At 33.9% G+C, this 19,677-nt stretch overlaps 1 protein-coding gene across 2 annotated transcripts in view; it reads right to left on the reverse strand.

Annotated features, from left to right (window-relative positions):
• The window catches only part of Ifrd1 (Interferon-related developmental regulator 1), a 255,557-nt gene that overhangs the window by 126,016 nt on the left and 109,864 nt on the right, over positions 1-19,677 (reverse strand). The window lies entirely within an intron of this gene.

The raw sequence follows: 19,677 nt of genomic DNA on the forward strand, positions 1-19,677 counted from the left end.
TTCCGATATAACCTAAGATTTACCAACTCGCAATGGTAAAAGTCCGAACAATTCTTTTATTTTGAACTTTTACCTATATTCACTTGATGATGTCGAGATGTCGCCGGGCTCCTCCTTCTGGGTGGTTAAAAAAAGATAACCACGAAGGCTAAGGTGGGAGCTTCTCTTCGCTCGCTCCCACCTTAGCTTTCTAACCTAACCTACCCATGTCGCTTTGCCCAAAACTCCTTCTTTATAACTATGTCACAGTATATAATTATACCGTGAAATAGTTATAAACATAGTTATGAAGGAGGTTTTTTTTATATATCGTAACATAGTTTTTAAACTCTGGCTTGTTCGGACTTTTACCATTGAGAGTTGGTAAATCTTAGGTTTTACCGGAAAATCTTAGGATTTACCACAGTTCGGGCTTTTACAGTAACATATGTATACAATTGTTTGGTTAGCCAAAGGCTGTGGATCAATCTTGTAACTAAAGATTTATTGTCAAGGAGGCTGTTAAACGGGGCATTTGTGTGAGCAGTATCAAATCTTTTTGAAAAAACGAGGAGTTAAGTTAAAATTACTATTAACCTTGTCTTTTTTCCAACTATTTTAAAGTCGGCTTCCAGTCTCATTGGACGCAGCTAGATACCAGTATCTTACATGAAGCGACTGCCCATCGGACCTCCACAACCCAGTTATCTGTTAACAGGAGTCTGGGCCGATAATTCTCTTTATCATCAGAAAAATAGCTTAGAAACAAACCAGTTTCCCTTATATAGTTGTTGCTTATGAAGATGAATGAGTGTTTATACCTCTTTCAAACATAGACTAGTGACTGGAATATGTTAAAATTTTGCACGAAGATAGATAATAATATGACGACAGATCGAACATAAGAATTCTATAGTTTCCGAAATAGGGGACAAAAGTATCAACTCTAGTTGTACGGTTCAGCTAGTCTTACCTCTTGTAATATCATTTCGAGATATGATTGATAGCTAAAGAACCGATATATTCAAGAAACCAATCTCAGAGTCCTTGTTCAACAAATATTCGATTAACAATAAACTATACAATACTATGCTTTTGTTTACCTTTCAACTGTTATAATAAATAGTGTAGAAATAAAATATAGCTAGTTGGTTTATCAAGACATCGTATTTTACAATCAGAGGCATATAAAATGATTGGTGACAGTCCCACCTGTTTAGTACCGTGTCTATATTTATATAGAAAATGAGGATATATATGTTAGATCTATACTAATATTATAAAGCTGAAGAGTTTGTTTGTTTGTTTGTTTGTTTGTTTGAACGCGCTAATCTCAGGAACTACTGATCCGATTTGAAAAATTCTTTCAGTGTTAGATAGCCCATTTATCGAGGAAGGTTATAGGCTACATATCACCACGCTACGACCAAAAGGAGCAGAGTACGAGTAAAAAATGTTACAAAAACGGGGAAAATTTTCACCATTCTCTCTTATGTGACGCAAGCGAAGTTGCGCGGGTCAGCTAGTCTAATATAAAGTTGATAGTGTTGTTTGTTTGTGGTCATTTCATTTAAATGTCGTACAGATATGAACATCGCTCCGTTGTATATGACACGTGGTTCGCGTTTGATTACCACGTTGGTCAATATTATATTTATCCATTAAATTATGTGTAATTGATCACACGTTACACATGACAATCAAGACCCAACCCCAACGTCACTTGGGCAGAAAACCCTTGCCCAGTAGTAAGACAGATTTGGATTACAAAAAATACATCTGATATGCAGAAATTGTTTCTGTTATGCGAAAAGTTGACACATAAAATCTAATTTAGTTAGAACCATGACAAGTCAACTTACGTTTTCTTTAAAAACACAAGTGAATCCGCGGGATAAAGTTAAATAAATTGTTTCACATATTTCATAGTTCTAATGAAGCTGTGATTGGACTCATAAATACAAGTAAATTGTAAATGGCTGCAGGCTAAAACGCTACTGCGTTGATTGCTCGCTAAATCATTTTACGTAATACACCGCCATAGAACAAAAATATTACACAGAAAATCTAAGATGATGTAATGAATAAATAAAAGGTATAGGTTTGTAAGAAAACTTATAATTTATGTCTTTTACAAGAAATAGAGATAACTAGTCTAGCATATGACATCGACCGCGTGGATCAATTTACTGTAGAAGATGTTTGATATTTTTTTCGTGATAGAATAATAAATTTTGTTTATATTATAATTCTATATTCTTCCGATTCTTTACAGCTTTCTGTCTTTCTGTACTTACTATGTTTGTCATTTTTACCGACTTTAATTTTCATCTTGTTGAATATAAGGAATACATATATGTGTAATACGTTGTGCATTTAGTGGTACACAATAAATTTTGTATACTTGATACAAAATTGATTCAACCCGTAGCTTCGATATTATAATGATAAAACATAAAAAAAATAAAAGGAAACTATACTTAATATATAAAATATTAAAGGTTATATTTAAAAAGCACTCAATCCCATCTAAACATCCCAGAATAAACTCTAAAACCCAATCAAAAAGGCCAATACCATATAAAGTACCAATAAACTAAAAGCAGCCACTAAAATCATTGAACAAAACCACATTCCGAGACAATAGTAAGAACTTTCTAGAACAATTTTAAACTGAAAATCGATGTGTACTGAACCCGACGTCTTAACTTGTTACGACTTGGACAAAAGAGAATACTCTTTGTATCGGAAAAATAGCTTTTGCTTGCGGTACGAATTTTAAGTAAAAATATAGTTTCTGCTGAGTTTGTACGGTCGTTGACCTATATTATTTTGAAATGGAGTATTCTATTAAGGTAAACCTTGGAGTTTTTTGGTTTCATGATGGAACCTTGTATGGAATTTTATGTTATTTTTAAATAGTTTAATACGTCATAATTAACTACAAATCTTAATGAATTATGTATATGTAGGTTCCTATTTTCTAGGATCTATGAGTGAACAACGGATGAAGATCTGTACAATAGTTTTTAATTAGTTACGAACGTTAGGTGTGGATAATAAATAAATTTGCTTGGAGTTTTGATAACTGTAAGAAATAGACAAAGGCCTTAGTCGTGGTCTATTATTTTTAAATAGAAAATAACTCCTCATCAAAAGTTTCACAATGTAAACAATTTTAGCTATCTTTTCCATACAAGACAACAAACTTCCAATTTCTTAAAGTATTAGAACCACAAGCTTCCAGTGAATTTGTTCAAGTATTGGCACTTTTTATTCTAGTCTAAAAGCCACAGGTACTCTCCCAGATTAAGTTCTGGCATTTCGTGTTGCGTGACTTGTTCTTTGTTTCCAAATCGTTTTAGTTCTCTGATGTCTACTGGTTTTAAAGTTTGGAGTCGATACCCTTACGACTCCGCAAGTGCCTGTTATATGCGCAAAGTTTTGCAAATGGTGTAGAATTTGCTACTTTTGATTGTGCCATTTCGAGTCTACAATTCAGTACAACATATTGTTATAGCCTTTAGTGTATTTTAATATGTTTGGAAAGGTGTTAGTTAATAATATAGTTTGCTATCATTAATATTCAACCCAATAACATAAAATAAAAATGGTAAAATTGGGTGATGTGGGTATTTTTTAACCTTAATCTTTAATCTTCAAATCTTTGACCGTGCTCGCTGAAGCTAGCTTAAGCTACGCTCAGCTGTCATAAAATGTTAATCAAATGAATGAGTGCATCATGCTTAGAGCATTTCGGAAGTAACGAGTTCTATTACTTACTGTCGTTTTTAATCATTTCTAAGTTATGACTCTGCACAAGAATTTTGCGTCTGTCCACTTAACCTATCTTACTTAAATTAGAAGGCCCATAACATGTATAGAAAACAACTGTGTATGATGAAGCTGATAAGGAGTTCCATCGCCAACGTATATTTTATTATGATTCTGAAGCTGATTATGAACTTTACACTCAAACACAAACATCAACACAAGATTCAGCGTTTTGTTCGTGCCCTACTTCGTTTACTTTCCGTCCCAATTCCAGTACAAATAATCCTTCATACTCCACTAATTAGCAGAAAGGTGGCTTAATTAATGTTAACGAACTCATTTGACGAACTCTCTAATTGTTCGGTCCTAAATCACACGTCGAGTAATTGACGTGAATAAATATTGGTGCTCCATTATTGTGTTTGTATGTTTGTATGCTTGCTGTAGTGCTTTAAGTATGTGTGTGTTTAGGAATTTGATGCATTGTTATTTGATAGTGATGTGTGAACTACAACATGATTGAGAGCCTTTCTGTGAATTTCGAAATCAGATGTATAGAGTTTTGAATATGGGTAATTGAGAATTATCTCATATCATTATTATAGAGGAAAATTTATTCAACTTACATTTATTACAAACTTATGCTTAGAAAAGTTTTATGTACGAAATCTAGTTTCAATAATAAAATTTATCGTTCATTAATCCATATACTATTGTCGTTTTCAAGACCACGCTAGCTTATCCTTTAATCCAAAAAGAAAAAGACTTATTGAACACTGGTCAATGTGCAACTAAACAATAACACACAAAGGAAGGAAGAAAGTAATGTTTTTTGAATAAAAACTAACACACACATACAAAGATATAATTATGGGAATATAGTAAAACTAGAAAAACATGTAAATCAATAAAATAATCAAATTTTAAGAAAATCTGCCCGCGAATAAAACTGTCTTTAACAAGAAATCGTTAAATGCCAACTAGCGGATCAAATGCCAAAAGTTTTTACCCTAAGAAATGTTCTACAATAAAGAGTAAGGGAGGGTGCTGCGACGCACTAATAGTCCGTGACGTCATAAATTGCGCGGGATGAGCAGGGTATGCGCCACGATGTGATTTACTTGTTGTTCTGTTTTGTTATTCGTGAGATGGTTGGTTGATGTTGGTGATAAATTGTTGTAGAATAAGTTGAAGAAAAGTGCAGGGATTGGATAGAAGAGAAAAAGAAAATGGGAAATTAGGTACTAGGTAGATTTTCTTTTAAAAATCGTGAAAGTCCCGTGTTAGGCTACGAATTTCTATCACGGGGATTTTAGAAACAATTAAGTATGCAATTGTTTGTTGTCGGTGTGGTAGGTGGGTATCCAACCCAGGACATTCTAATGGAGAATCGTACCATAAATTTTTGGTACTTAAGTAAAATCAACCTGTAATTACGATTTCAAGATATATTTTTTTAAGAGTGTACAAACGTAAGCTGTATGTAACAACTGAAAAATCGTGTCATTGTTAAAGAAATACGTTCCTATTCTCAAAAACTAAACTCAAAATACTTCAAAATTTCATCTGCATGGGTGGTCCGCACGTCAGTCGCACTTTGCATCATGCAATTTATGACGTCACGGGCTATTAGTGCAGCCCCTGCACTGTGACCGAGCAACTAGTGACGTAATCGCATTTGTTACTGCGATTTCCTTTAGGGAGTGGAAACTTCAGTTTGTGGATGAAAAATGTATTGGGATTGTCGTTAGAATGTTATGCTGCCTTTTATTGTTATTTTTTTATAGCCTGTGATGTGAAATGTGCAGTTTTATTCGTGTTTATGGTGATTATCTTTTCTTTTTGAAAGTTGTAGCGTGATCCTTGATAGCCTGTCCACAAGTAAATGTTATTTCGAATTTCACTCGCTTTTTCCAGAGATTCGTATAGGACAGAGAAATTTCTTTTATGTATAATATTGATTGCTATTGCCTAATTTATATGCTACATTGCTAATAGACAATTTAGCTTTGCTGATTAAGATAGACAAAAGACGCGTAAAAATTGGGTTTAATTCCAGACATCAAAAAAACATTTATAAATCTTATAAATTACACGATCACAAGCGAACACTGAGCGGTGTGTATATTTTCACAAACTGATTAAATTTGTACGAGTGCTAAATTCTATCTGACACATGATAGAAACAAAAAGATACCCGCCCTCTATCACAAATCACCTTCAAATAACGAAAGCTGGACATATCTGCAGGTCATAAACATATTTGTGTCGTAGGGGAGACGGGACGCGCTGCGTGCAATAATGGATGGCCACGCAATTGTACCAATTAAGGTTTTCACCCATTCATTACATACAGAACTAATGGTTGTACCGTTGTGCGAAAATTTTAGGATGCAATTACTTGTACAAAATTTGGTGTGATCTATCCATACTACCATAGTAGACAAATATTCTAATAATGCAATATAGGAAAAAGCACTAAAATATTGAAGATATTCTATTTAACTCAATTACAAAATTTCTTTTAAAGAAACAATAAAGATTTTATTACGATTTCTAGTATTATACAATAGCATTCTCTACAGTTGGAACCATCGAGAATCGACTGTTTGACATTTAAAATGTACTGCCAAAATAGTCTCTACGACATCCGCTAGGGGCGCTGAACCGATCTTCATACATAATTTTTCGACAGCTAGCCGGTTGCCGGTAGTCGATAGTGGTAGAGAATCGAGCTACTGGTCACATTGTTAAACAAAGATCCCCAAAGCGTCTACTTAACTTCAAATATTTTTCGGCAATCTTTCAAATATTATGTCAATTAAATCTTGATTTTACTAACATAGGCAAGGATTCATAGTAGTAATTACGCCACGTCAGCGTAAAGCGTAATATTTGACACACGCTGACGCGACTGACACCGTGACGAGAGGAGCTCGACTTGCGTTGATTTGATGACGTGTCTGCACTGTCAGTTACATGTACTTGAGCTCAGCATAGAGCTGGGAGTCTGACTACTGCTAAATTGTATACATGTACCGTATCATTCGAAATACCGGTATAATATATGTATATAATAAGGCGGTATTGAAAGATTTGATAAGACTGAAAAAAGTACATTTGTCCTTTTGGACACATAAAAAATCTCCGATTCAAGACGATTTTTATCGTCGTCAGGCGACATCGGCAGCACAAGATCATATTTGTTCGCAACAAGGCACTTTACAACAAAAATTGGCGGATATTGTATATCATTTATTAAAACGAGTGGTCAGTTTCATGCCAGCTTTCCAAATTTTCCTACTTTCCGAACTGGTGATCAATTCACTTTCTGTATCATCGACTATCATAATTGCCAGCAATAGACCTAAATAAATAAATAATTTGATTTTAAAATCATTGTATACGGATCAGCAATCATATACACCACCACGTCCACCACCTAGATAGAGGCATCAGGCTCTACATAAGAAAAGAACCAAACAAAAACAATCTGATGCTGCTTAAATTTCGCGTACTTAAAATACGCTAAATCACATTCCCAAACGAGCGTTCAAGTGTAAATTACTTAGGAACATTACCTTCAGTCACGGCTGTCATCTATACTCGAATAGACAACGCTAAAGTTGCACCCCTGCGCGGGGTACTTCCCCTGCGAAAGAATGCACCACTCAACGAGGATATTAAACTCAAATCATTCGAGGGTGGGGAAGTGGTCGGCCCTGCAACTAGTCTAAGAGATGATGGCTATGTTTTGTGTTGTGAAATTTTGGCGGAGTAATGGCGGATTTTTCCATTGCCAGAGAATAAAAGAAAAATGATATTGATTATGTATGCAGTCTCATTATATTGCGACTATAAGAGTACACAGTGCTAGAAGAGTACATAGTAAATAATTGATAAAAATGTGGTCCAATAAAATAACCTCTAAAAAGATCATTGATCTCCAAAAATTAATTTCAAAAAGAAAAAGTCACGACAAAGACGTGGAACTTGCATAAAACAAAAAAGACTTGAAATTAGATGCTGGATTAAACTTTTTGTTGTTTTATACAAAAAAGTAAAGAAAGTTTGGTGTAGCAATTTTGGTTGTATCATTATCATTACTCTATTATCGGTCTCACTGTCACCTGCCAAAGGATTGAAACATAGAACCATAGAAAGCAGATATTATGTCAAAAATCAGCAACTGAAAATAAGGAGTCACAAAAACACTATACAGACACAATAAGATACGATCTCAAGAGATTGTTAGAAGTACATTGTAGACAAAAGCTCCTCACGTCTGCAATAATTTGTAAAGCGTCAGACATTTTATAAAAACATTCAGTCAACATCCGATCCATTTATCTTATTTTTGCAGCGAACAAAACCATTTTTCTCAAAACTGAAAAGATTTTTAAACTGTCTTAACACAGCTCTTGTACGTGACTTCTTTGAAATAAATTCTTTAGAATTATATACTACGTTGAACAGTTTCGTTAAAACAATTGTTATTTTTAATTTTCTTGAGACTTTTATCGGCCTCAGTTTAATTAAAGACTGCTAGACTTACGAGGCTTGGGTTTAAAGTGATTTTATTTATGTAGATCTTTATCTTAAATTAAAGTTCGCTAGTTGATTGGTGAATATTGTTTTCGTTGTATTGTATAAACATTATCAAAATACACATTTCTTGAGGGCAAAAAGTCGCTAACACGCACTTGGCCGGCATTGTAGACAGAAGGCCAAACCTCTTTCTCGTACGGAACGAGATCCTTGCTCAGCAGTAGGACAAAAAATAATATAATTTAACGGGTTTTAAAATATCAAAATAAGGCGAACATATTCTAATTTATCTTTCTTGCTACATATTAGTATTGATTGATTTTATTGGGAAGGTAATTTTCAAGGAGGTTGCTAAAACGAAAATTCATTTTTCAATTCGTGCATATGCGGCTTTTCTTTTTTCTTTCCCTTTGTTGAACTGAAAAACATTTAGTGTATGGTAAAAACATCCGAATAACAACAAGTAGCCTAGCTCTTAAACTAAATCTTGCAACAAACTTACCGTGTCCATCGATGAGTGAATGTAGCTAATGACCGTCAGGGGTCATCCCCCTGTCAGCGCGTTTAGGGGCTCATATTGAATACCGCTAATGCTAGCGACTGTACCTAGTACGAGCCTTTGACGTCATCAATGCTTTGTTTTTATTCGCGTTTTATGGCTTTCGTGAAGTTTACGGAAATTGTTGGGGGTTGCTTAAGTGTTGAGTCAGTTTTGTGTGTTTCTTTGATACAATTTACGGTGTTCATACAATGGCTAAAAGTTGCAGGGATAGAAATTGGGAAATTCTTGAAAATGAAAGTGTTTGCATCCAGACATAATTTTATTTTTTCACAGTGAATTGTTATAGTAAACACTAAGGAAATAGCAACACTTACTGAATTAATGTAATAGTCTTTCAAATTAGTTTATTAGTATAGTATTAGTATTAACGTTTATCAAAAAAGTATTTAGGGTAAATCTGTAGCTTTGTTTATTTTTCTATAACATTTAGATTTACTTTTACCTGCACCACTACTACACGATAGCAATAATCAAACACGACACTCAATCTTTTAATAAGGCAGTTGACTAACTAAATTACTCATTTGAGCTAGCACTGAAGAAAAATCGAACAAATATTTAGAAAAATTCTTGCTTATTTCAAAGAAAACATAATTCCGCTATAACATATTATTACGTATAACTTTTTCTATGAACATTTTATGTATATTTTGGGTACAGGTGACAAAAGATATATGAACAAAGAAATGTGATGGTTTATGTCGTTGTTACTCTACCAACCATGTTTTATGTGAAGGATGGGCATAAAAATGGGCTTATTACACCGGCTTTATGCCGCCATGATGCCATGATGCCTGCTTAGTATGTTATAGGGCTAATAACTGGTTTAGCGGGAGAAAATTTGAAAAAAGGGTTTTTAGAAATATGTTTTATAATGTGAAACTGCTTTTTATAAGGATTATTGTAATCAATATCCCTGTTAAGAACATTTTGGGATGAATATTTTGCTATAGCTCGGCATTTTTAGTACATAACCAAACTCAGGTGTAGATAGGAATTTAAGGTAAAAGGATTTGATTAACAATATTGAAAGTATCTTCCTTACTCTATTGATATTTAGACTGTAGCACACTTTTTCGAGACATTTACCACCTATTGAATTACATATTTCTAAGTTTTTTTTTTAATTTATGATAAAATCAATTTGTGGAGATCGTGTTTTTTAGTATCACTTTCTTGACCTATATTCTCGGGAAAGGTATGATTCAGGTATGGACGATAAAATCATAATATTGAATATGATTACCAGCATGCCTTGACCTAACGTTAACCTTTCGAAAAATCAAAACACTAAACGCAACTCATAACTCCAGTTTCATATTTCACGAGTATCCAAGTCGGCATAAATCTTATTGGAATTTAATATACAGGCCTGCGAGCCATAAATCGAGCCCTTAACTTATTTATAAGTCGAAACCCCGCGGTTCTATGGCGGTACATCATGGATGAAAAGCCTTTTGAAACCTTACAGGTATTATGGGATAGATGAAGGATTTAATTTGACGTAGGGTGTGAAGTTGTGGTCGGTTTCATTAGTAAGTCGCGAAGAAAGAGATCCAAGAAAAGTTTTTTTAGGTAATTTCATGTAAGTGTAGTCATCTTGAAGATTTGTTCAACTTTTCATGTGTTTCGCACTAATAGTTGATTTAATTTAATGTGTTTATGAAATAAAACCGTGGGTCTGAACTTTCGAGTACACATACTCCATACAATATTGGTCATTCGTTACCGAAAATAGCACAGACTAAATTTGTATGTGACTTGATGACAATTTTTTTTTCTAACTTGCTACCACAAGACCTAAATCAACAAAAAAGAAAAATACAGTTATCTTTTTTTGCATCAATCCCTGCCAAAAGTACCCAAAATCACACTACAAGAGGTGACTGACCTCTAATGCTACATTTTTAGCGTACATAGCTGCAATAAGATAGTTAGTAAGTGGGTCATAACAAGGTAGGTCGGCGCATCGTGACGTTGCATCAAATTGCACCGCACCTCAAATACCTGCACTGAATACGTAACGACTGTGATGTAGAACTGAAACACTGAAAGTGACCATGCTTAACTTGCTTGAAAGACATTTGCTTATATAAGATAGAGCAGACTGTTAATTATAGTAGAGATAATATCCAGGTACTGATAATTTGAGATACATACCATTCGATTTTTTAATGCATTATTCAATTTTCAAAACCTGACTGAGTACTTTTTTTCTTTCGTATGTGGTATATGGTATTCATAGATGAAGTTGTTGAGGTTTTTTTTATGTCTGCTTGAGTTTAAAATTCATTTAGTTATTAAAATGATATTTTGCTGTTGATATTGACCGCTTTTACTTCTACTGTTTGAACGCAACAGCCGCGAAGTACACTTTAAATATGAATAATTTTATTGAAACACGACATAGGCACAAACTTTGTGATGATCGTTTAACAAACTAATATCACTTCAGAGAAATCCCTACTATATATCAATCACCTACTTGATAATGCTATTAACCTTCTACATGAGTAAATATTGTGTCAGTAGAATTCCCATTTACCCCTCAACGAGTACCAGGGCACCATAGTTTGAATAGAGTTAACTCGGTGCAGCAGTGTTGGCGCATCAAACAGCATAGTCGACAGGTAGCCTACATTCACTACAGCGATGTACAGACGCTGAAACTGACGGAATTAGATGAAAGACTTCAAAAGGATTTGGAGTAAGTTATACGTTTTTTGATTTGGTTCTTATATTGACGTTTAGTAGCGCTGGCGTGAGAGCGCTTCTTGAGCGTTTTAGGTAATCTATTTTAAGTAAAGACTGTCGTTGTATTGACTGGTGTGAGTGTAAATTACAAGCAAATTATAGTTTTGTGTACATTCAGAAACCAGACAAAATATTAGGTAAAAATGGATCCTTGACTCAGTCGGTTTTAGAAAACAACTAAACTAACATTATAGCAGTCTTCTGTAGGCTCTACAAACCGTTAGAAAGATTTCGACCTCGTGTCTCAAAAACTACGCATTAAGAAAATCCTAAGTAAAAAAAAAATACGTTCAATGGTCAAAGTTTCGCTTCTAGCATTACTTTATATCTGGATACATACACTAACCTATACTAAATGTTGTGCAACCCTTCCTACCTGACCCAGATTTTTTATTTCACTACGGAGAGAATGAAATTGCACGTAGTAGGCTTTTTATTTATACTCGGAAACACTTTGTTTTTTCATATAACTGCGAATAGCGACATTGCGAGTAATAATGAAACGCTAGTGTTGTTCTCAATGGTACTCGCTTTTGCGATTTTATAGACGATGTTTTTTGTTTGAAGGGGTATTAAGTGTGATGAATTTTTCTGTTGGGTTGGATGAAATGGAAGTACTTAATTGATTAAGGGTTTATTGAAGAGTAAGTGGTAGGCCTAAGTAGCACGCACAAGATGTTTGTAAACTGAGAGTTAAGAAACGATTGAAGAAGGGATACATGTAGCCGGTAGTTAAATCCTATACATTGCGTAAGTTAACCACATTGTGTTACAGTCTATCAAAACTAGCAAAAATAATTTCTACAGTTGATCAACGCGTATATTATTTCGTATCTTAACAGAGCTACTTTTCAAACAATCCAGTAAGTTTCACGTTAAATACAAATAAAATAGCATGCGAAATTATATAACACAGGCAGCTTTTAGTGTCAGGACAAAGCAAAAAATTCATTATTAAAGCTCTCAATTACTGCCCAGTAAATCTTCTAACATCCTCTAACACTTTCGTAACCTCCTAATTCTTTTCCCATCAGGTCTTCAATCTAGCTCGAGAGACAGACTATTGTTAGATACCACAAGAATCGCGCTATCGATTGAAGCCAAAGAGCCAGCTAGCGATCTATCAATGTGTCACTTAGTGGCTCGAAATAGACTGCAGTTTTGATATTTTGCTGGAAAATTGGATTATCATTTTGTTTCAGGGTTATACTTGACTTTTGTGTTTGTTTGTAATAGATGAGTTAAAAAAGACAATAATGTGTGCGGATTTTGTTTTGTATGTGGCAAGGTCAAGTTGTATGTATTTTTAGTTACAAATGGGTACATATACGGGCTGAGTATATAGAAGGGGTGTTATGAATAATTTTGGAAGTCAATTCAAATTAAAAGTTTCTTTCGATTTCGTAAACTTTGTACATAGTATTTGAAATAGTCAAGTATTATGTGTATTTTCAACGTTTTGGGAAGGGTAAGAAACTCACGGCTTGCTTTTCTAAAGTGTCAATTTATTTCTTACAATTTTATATTGATAATAATTTGTGTCAAATTTAAAAAAATAGGTAGGAATATTAATCGTAGTATAGTAAGAAATAAATTATAAATAAATAATAATTTATTGTGCCAGACCACATAATTTTCTGTATGCGGCTGTAATAAACATTATGACATCTAGTATGCTACTATTTCTTACCCTTCTCGATTTCTAACTCAATAGCTTCTCCTACATAGAACCGTGTAGTCATGTAATCATAAAGCCTACAAATAGCGCACGACATCAAAATCATATTAGTCCTGAGATTACAGGGGATGGATTGAAGAGACAAAGCGCTCGATATTGCCTTAACTCCTGTTAGGGTTTAGATTGATTAGGCGTACTGTCTGTAGCAGACTGGAAAAATAAGCCGCTGAAAATAATAATTTTATAGTAAAGCAAGGATCATAACTTTTTAATTGGGTCTATTTCATTCAAAACCTATGATTTTGAGCATACATCTAAGAATTTGTTATTCTTATCACATAAAAAATGCTTTGACAAATCCGTTTCTGATTATTAAGACCGCAAAATTGGTTATGAATCGTGTTATAATATGTAATAATAATACTTCTGTCTTTGATTGTAAAATCCCAGTCATTATTCATACCTTTAAATACAGATTGTAAGCGACTTACTCTCAGCCTACTCCGTCTTCACCTTACAGAAGGCCAGTCGTCTTTGTGCAGCGTCCATCAATCGTAGTGTTTACGTACTGAGTGATACTTGCATTGTAGCCAGTAGCCACGTTGTACTGTCACGTCAACCGTGAACACGCTTCAGACTGCAGTTTGTGTACGTATTATGGGAATTTAGTCATTGGCCGGTTATCTTGTAACGATATGTTGTTGTTGTGACGTTGTCACATTAAAAATAACCTTTAAACCCAGGACGATTTGACGAAAGTAATAACTATACCGACTTTTGTTAGTGGTTGTATGTATACAAATATATTTGATTTATGTGTCCATCAAAACCATAACACTATCAAATTTAGTAGAGTAGCGATCAGCTATGTGTACCATATAAAGCTTTCTTATGTTCAAACGTTTCTTAAAAACTATCATCGCTATTAATCATTATATTGCCAGCATTTTTAGCATAAATAAAGACATGACTTATTGAATTATTGTATATTAATTTCTTCAACCCATTAATAAGAATTGAATTAATTAAAAAGTTCTAGTTCCACAATCAAACTCTTCTTAGGGGCTTCTTTAGGAATCCTTCTTTGGTTTGCCTATTAGATTTCACTATCAAATCTGTGATGTGCAGTCGAAAACTAATTTCACATTATCCAAACCACAGACGCAGTTATAATTTGCAACAAATACCAACCTAATCCTAACTACATAATCAATTCCCCACAATAACAGCCCCTATCGTATACCTATCGTATACCGACTGAGGAGCTCAGATAATATCGCCTGTCCACTGGGCCGTATCATCCGCTACCAATTTTGATGCACCATGCACACCGATGCGCCCTACGGAAGTTACACATGGACTTGTGTGTGTGTGTTCGAAAAGGGATTTGGGATTGCGATTATGTAATTTGGTTTATTATATAACTGTTTATGTAGTTGCAAATATCATGTGAAACCTGTTTGTCTGAGATATTATCATTAAATTACCTAATCGTTTGTGTTGAATTCTGGCTAGGAGATAGGTTACGTTTGTTATTACCCGAGAAAAGGATTATTGTTTTTATTTTTTATGTAAAAAGGAATAAGTAAAGTGAAATTACTTAAATACAGATTATTTTCAGTTTTGTAGAAATACTACGATACAGTAACCATATTCTTCAATCTTTCTCTTAACGGAATATACCGCCGCAAAGAAGCGGAAAACTAACTTGAAATACAGGAAAATCTTATTAAATGCACACACTGTAAAGAAATACGAGTAGACGCAACACAATATAATATTCCCCTCTATGAAATATCAAACAATTCCCACTAAAGTTACGTCACTTATATTCCAGCTTCGTATTTTCCCGGAATAAGTTGCGTCGTCCGCAGTCCCGGCGGGATTCCGGGAATTCCCGCGACGTCCCAACCCTTTAAATATATCGCGAAGCAAGGAAACCTCTTCAAATTTTCCTATTTACGGGAAATATACGAGTATTTACTGTGATGTGGGAACTAACGCGTCTTGTTGTAAAACAATATTTACTTTGACAAGTTTTCATGAATGTGTGTGGTTTGCTTCGCTGAAATTCAGGCTTGAAATACATTTACATTTTGTAAAGGTTTTTCTAAGGCTTTTTCTACGGATGACATCTGTGTTGTAGAAGAATAGAATCCACTTCTAGGAATACGTATGAAATGTTGCAAATAAATTAAATCTGTGGAGCATTTCTATTTATATGCATAATCATGAAAACAGACATTTGAAGTTACGTATATAGTATGCAGTCCAACCCATCCCATGCAACTTATTAATAATAGTAGCATAAACATAGTGTTTACTCCATATTTTGTCTCTATCATTGTCGGATAGTCTCGCACCTGATCAAAAGAGACAAAACATAGATAAATTAGTCCTAACTATCTTCTGTGTCGTATGCTTCATTACTGACGAGTGTCTTGAGAGTTTATATAAGGTGGTACAAATGAAAGACCTGGATTTCTAAAAGGGTCTAATATTTGCAGCCTATTTACTGCTAGACTTAAGTAAAGTGTGAGGTAGCCGGTATGGAAAGTTGCCAACGTAGATAAAAATTGTTTGCACGAGTAGCCACTTAGTTTGTTCCTTACATTTTTAAATCCGCTTAGAATTTATGGTTTAGATATAAAGGCTGTTTTGGGAAAGAAAAACGAATATCACTGGTACTCTAAATAATACACGGAGTTTTAATTTAAAATAAATATTTACAGCAGCAAATAACTGTAATGTGTGTATGAAATAAATAAGTATATGTTATGTATGAAATTATGCATGTCCGAACATATAAAATATCGTCACAGATCTTTACGGAGAATGAGAGGGAAAAGAGAGGGACTTGAGACTTGCACACCTGATATTTTTTAAAAACATCAGTGATATTAAATAAGCATTAAAGTAGTATCTTGACGTTAAATTGGCTAAAAAAAGAATGTACCTCTTTAAATTGAATGAAGCTTAAACCCACGATACACAAAACGCAAATCAATTTGCGTAACCTACTCCAAAATGTAAAAAACACCGCAGCACGTAATGTCAATTGAAAACGAGGTCTCCGAACAACTGACCCAAATTACGAAGATATCAGGAAAGAAAAAGAAATAAAAGAGAAAAAAATATTGAAGGAAAATCGATGCGATCATTAACCTATACAACTCAATCCTGAGGTAACCTACTTTTAAGGAATAAGTCAAAATTAAAAACGCGTTTCCCGTCAATTAATTAAACAAGGAAAGGGCTGGACTAAATAATATAAAGGTCGTTAGGGACGAGTGCAGCCGAAGCATCATTATCTACAGAATGGTGGATGGTCGCAGTGAAAGCGGGCATCGTAGTCACAAAATTGTAATTTTCTTTGAATTTTATGTTCAGATGGACGGTAATGATTATACTAATGAGTAATTAGTTGTGTGTACACTCAATCATAATTATGATTTTTAATGCAACGTACTAGCCTATATTTTTTTGATATTTGATATTTCACAAAACCAACAAATATATTTTTTTCACCTCTGGTTATTCGCAATATGAAGACCATCTTATCTGTCATCAGTTTACTCAAAATTGGAAAGTATTTTGAGTACTTTATTTAACACCCTTAATTTTACATCGATTTATAACCTAAGCTAAAAAATATCTCAAAACGCAAAATATGAGTATTTACTGACACAGTTAATAAGTTTTTTTGAAATGCTAACATGTATGTATTTTACGTCCGAAATAAATTATTTGAATAGAATTGAATAGTAACACAATCTACAAGTAGAACTTTGTCGCTTATAACACTCCGCTAATAATGAGGCTCTACTGTTTAGTAAGAACGGATATTCCTTTTATTTTTTAGACGAAGCAATTAAAACCGGGAGCTCTTCAAAGAGTTAAAGGGGTCCAAATAAAAATTAAAAGACTGATTATTGGTATAAGGAATTAATTAAAAGAACTTTTTAACTTTAATCTGTTATTTTTTTGCAAGTGCTAATTATTGTCTCGTTGTAGTATCTCTCCTTTGTAGAAAACTAAATATTTAAAAGGGTTTTTTGTGAAAGCAATTGAAATGAGAATAAAATAATTGTAATTGTTTTTTCCAATGAACCTGTCCCTACGATGACATTTGTAGTTCTTGAAAATTCGAAGAAAATTTGAGCATACCTTTCTAGTTGACTGCAACTTTATATCAAGTGCAGTTCTTCCTCAATAGCTGAATATGCAATGATGGAAAGAAGTAAGACAAAGATCTTTACTTGAACTGACACTGACTGACTTGAAGTGACACATCGTACAAAACTCATAAGTAGATAATAGAAACCTTTCGTTAGGCCTTAGAAAATTGATTAATTCGTAATAAATCAAAAGAAAACATAAACAAACCAGTCTAATATAAAAGCAACATATTACAAAGTGAAGCATCCTCAAGTGAAGTAGCTCATAATCCGGCAGTGTATTACAGTACGATGACGTCACGATCCGGCGACACTGGCAATTTGTCAGGCGGCCGCGCAACGAGCACTCAATAAGAAGCCAGCCAGGTGCGATATTAAACGCAACAAGTTCTCACGTCATAACTGCAATACAACACTTTTTGAATTTTCTGTGTGTGTGTGTGTGTAGAGTATTTGTTTATTCTCATGAAAGTTTGTATGTGTGTGTGTGTGTGTGTGTGTGTGTGTATGTGTGTGTTTGTTTTTTTGGTTGGGCTTAGAAGCGTTGAATTGGAAATTGGGGAGTGTTGGAAAATGTTTCTTTTTTTTTGGTGAAAAAAAACCTAGGGTAAAAACTTTGTTAAATAAACTAGTAAAGCTAGTTAAAATTTGTCAAAAAAAATACGGTTGACACTTATAACTAAGCATCTGTCGTGATGGTGGATACGGTAAATACTAATTATTATCTGCCTCGATAGTCACGGAAAAGTGTGGCAGAATCCTTGTACTGTTAGTACCTCTGTCAATTTTGGATGTACAAATAGAAGAATACATTGAGTTTCTCGAAATTTCTAAATAATTCCCGTTCTTCATCCAAATAATAAACCTTACGAATTTCATTTTCACTTCAAAACACCTTTCAGTAGTCTTATCAATCAGGTAATTCACCCTTAAAACGAAACTTTCTTCAAGCGATTCGTATCTTCGTGCAAAATTCTCAAACATTATATCAAAAGGCATCATCTATAGACGCTTTAAGTGTAAAGTTTCCCCTCAGTACTTAGGCGAAGTTTGAACAAAATCCGTTGATTCGGAAACGCTTAAGTAACTCCCAACACTTGCTTAAGTACGCTGTTTGTAAACCTATTAACATATTGAACACTTCCAATGAGATTCTTTGTATTTTTGTAACGTTTTTAATCCTGAAACTTTATTTTTGTAGTATATAAAGTACCTGAAAGCTGAATTTTGGCGAATTTTGCTGATTTTCAAATTAACTGTGCAAGAATTGAATAAGGTGCATTAACCATTTATATTTAAGAGAGGAACAACTTAAGTATATTCAATTAGTATAAGAAAGGCTTTTCGATATTTGAAAATGTAGACGTAGCAAAATTAAAATTGAGTAATTTACTCATTATGATCAAATTGTCACCTACGATGGTCAAACCCAGTGGTAGATTTGACTATCATAATAAGAACAGCTAACAAGAAACTTACAGCCTCTCTTTTCAATCAAAAGTACCAACAATGAGAACGACTACTCGTAGGAAATAATAGTAAATAAATAAACGAGTTGTCTATCATTTTAAAAACAAAACCTTCTAATAAAACAAAAAATACTACATTAACTTAATTAGAATAAAAAACACGTTTCTATAAACACAACATCAAAACATGACTGAAACAGGAAAATTATAAGACAAATATTAATATAAATACAATTTGTTAATTTTAGGGGTTCAGCACCCAAGGGGTAAAAGCGGAACCCTATTACTAATACTAAGCCTCCGATGTCTGTCCGTCTGTCACCAGGCTGTATCTCATAAACCGTAACCGTCAGGAAGCTGAAATTTTCACAAATTATGTATTTCCGTTGCCGGTATAACAACAAATACTATAAATAAAAATAAAAACATTTTAGGCGGGTCTTATACAGCCTCTATACAATAAACGTGTTTTTTTCGTATTTTTTTGGTACGGAACCCTTCATGAGCCAGTCCGACTCGAACTTGGCCGGTTTTTTATTCTTTCGTCCTGAGCAGAAGGAGGCATTGTTTTCCTTGACAACACGATGTTAATAAACATACCCCGGATATTTGGTTATGTGGATGATTTCAATATCGCTGTGTGTCTTGTGAATTGTCAACACTTTATATTAACGTTTATTTTTGTTTTTTGTTTGATGGGAGTCTAAGAAATATTGTTGTGCCTTAATTTATGTT

This window comes from Anticarsia gemmatalis, chromosome 5 (assembly GCF_050436995.1).
Source record: "Anticarsia gemmatalis isolate Benzon Research Colony breed Stoneville strain chromosome 5, ilAntGemm2 primary, whole genome shotgun sequence".
Lineage (NCBI taxonomy): Eukaryota > Metazoa > Arthropoda > Insecta > Lepidoptera > Erebidae > Anticarsia > Anticarsia gemmatalis.